The sequence below is a fragment of the Schistocerca americana genome, chromosome 1 (assembly GCF_021461395.2).
Source record: "Schistocerca americana isolate TAMUIC-IGC-003095 chromosome 1, iqSchAmer2.1, whole genome shotgun sequence".
Classification (NCBI taxonomy): domain Eukaryota; kingdom Metazoa; phylum Arthropoda; class Insecta; order Orthoptera; family Acrididae; genus Schistocerca; species Schistocerca americana.
In genome coordinates this window covers 42,366,041-42,368,526 of record NC_060119.1, presented here as the reverse complement: position 1 = coordinate 42,368,526, position 2,486 = coordinate 42,366,041, and the positions used below count along the sequence as shown (strand labels likewise).

Sequence of the window (2,486 nt, the reverse complement as noted above, 5' to 3'; positions counted from 1 at the left end):
AGCCTGGAAACTGTGACAAATTATGCCACTGCCTAAAAAGGACATTGCCACGGCACCCTCTGACTACCACCCCATCTGCCTTCTTCCTGCACTATCAAAAGCCTTAGACTATATAGTCCATGACCAGATCACGAACTACCTAACTGCTAACAACCTACTAGACGAATACCAATCAGGTTTCCATAAACATCAAAGCACAGCATCTGCATTAATAAAGCTGACACATGACCTGAAACTTGCCATGAATAGACAAGAAGCGACTATCATTTGCTTCTTAGATTTCAGCATAGCATTGATACTGTCGACTTCGACATCTTACTTGCCAAACTTAGCGGTCTAAATTTCTCACCACGTCCAGTGCAGTGGTTTCTCTCATACATGACGTCTCATCAGCAATGCGTCTTGTCCAGGAATATAAAATCACAATGGCGGCAGGTAGTGTCAGGCGTTACCCAAGCCTCAGTATTAGGTCCTATACTTTTCTCTCTATATATCAATGATGTGTCATCGGTTCTGACCTATTGCAAATATCAGATGTGTGCTGATGACCTTCAGTTTTTCAATTGTTCCAGGCAAAACCAATGAATCTTAAGGAAGCTATTGAAAATTTCAATACAGACCTCGATGTACTATCAAAATGGGCAAAGAACATAGGACTAAAACTCAACCCATTTGAAACCCAAGCGTTACTTGTTGGTCACTCTAAGCTCATTAGCCCAAAACATCGGGAATCCGTACCATCTCTAATCCTAAATGGAACAAATATCAACTTGAAACTTCCTGACAGACAAAAACTGTGTGCCAGACCAAGACGAACTCAGGACGTTTGCCTTTCGCCGGCAAGTGCTCTACCAAATGAGCTACACAAGCACGACTGACGACCCGTCCACGCATCTTTACTACTGCCAGTACCACGTCTCCTACCTTCCAAACTTCACAGAAGTTCTTCTGCGAACCTTGTAGAACTAGCACAGCCTTGGGGATGTTTCCAGAATGAGATTTTCACTCTGCAGCATAGTGGGTGCTGATATACAACTTCCTGGCAGATTAAAACTCTGTGCCGGACCGAGACTCTAACTCAGGTCCTTTGCCTCATTCTGGAAACATCCCCCAGGCTGTGGCTAAGCCATGTCTCCGCAATACCCTTTCTTCCAGGAGTGCTAGTTCTATAAGGTTCACAGAAGAGCTTTTGTGAAGTTTGGAAGCTAGGAGGCTAGGTACTGGCAGAACTGAAGCTGTGAGGAGGGGTCGTGAGTCGTGCTTGGATAGCTCAGTTGGTAGAGCACTTGCCTGCCAAAGGCAAAGGTCCCGAGTTCGAATCTCGGTCCGGCACACAGTTTTAATCTGCCAGTAAGTTTCATATCAGCGCACACTCCGCTGCAGAGTGAAAACCTCATTCTGGAAATATCAACTTCTCTCCCTCAGCAAAGAGTTTGAGAGTAATAATAGATGAAAATCTAAATTGGACAGAGCACGTAACTGCAGTATGGAAAAATGCATCAGCATCCTTTCATGCCCCACAAAAATATAAAAACTCTTCCCTTTCGAGCTGAAAAATAAATTAGTACAAACGCTTATACTCCCAATCATTGACTACAGCGATATTATCCTACAAGGTCTCTCTCAGGAAAATTCGCGACGTCTGGAATTGGTCATGAATGCCTGCGTCCGATGTATCTGTGACTTTAGACTTTTTGATCACATTTCACCAGCATATGCACAACTGTCCTGGCTGCGTGTAGACAAACGCAGAGATTTCCATACGCTCTGTCTCATCTACTGTCTTATAAATATACACTGTCCCTCATATCTCTCCTCGTCTTTAACGCTCATACAGAAGCACACGTTCCCATCATAATAACATCCTCTCTGTTCCACTATATCGCTCAGTCACCTTCTCGAAGTCCTTTACAGTAGCAGGAACCCGACTCTGGAATAGCCTCCCTCATTATATTAGAGAAATTAAAAACATGTCCGACTTCAAAAAACAGTTAATAACGTATATAATGAAGCAGCAGCAGTGCCTTGCTATGTACATGAATACACGTCACCCCATTACTTCCTTCTTTCCCACTAGATCTTCCTCAGTTCCCAGTTTCTTTCTTAACTGATGCGGCCGGCCGGAGTGGCCGAGCGGTTAAAGGCGCTACAGTCTGGAACTGCACGACCGCTACGGTCGCAGGTTCGAATCCTGCCTCGGGCATGGATGTGTGTGATGTCCTTAGGTTAGTTAGGTTTAATTAGTTCTAAGTTCTAGGGGACTTATGACCACAGCAGTTGAGTCCCATAGTGCTCAGAGCCATTTGAACCATTTTTTTAACTGATGCGGCCTCCTTAAATCTCCCTGCCCCAAACTCGCTATACCAGTAACCATCTACTTTATACACCAATATATTGATGTATATCTGCACAAAACTTCCTTACTATTGCCAATTTTTCTCATGTTTACCATTACTATTTCATTTTTTCTTTTACTTTTATTACTA

At 43.6% G+C, this 2,486-nt stretch overlaps 1 non-coding gene across 1 annotated transcript; it reads left to right on the top strand.

Moving 5' to 3' along the window:
- The first annotated feature begins 1,258 nt into the window (after window positions 1–1,258).
- Trnaw-cca lies at window positions 1,259–1,333 on the top strand. Its single transcript has one exon. It is a non-coding gene; the product is annotated as a tRNA-Trp (tRNA).
- The last annotated feature ends 1,153 nt before the right edge of the window (window positions 1,334–2,486 follow it).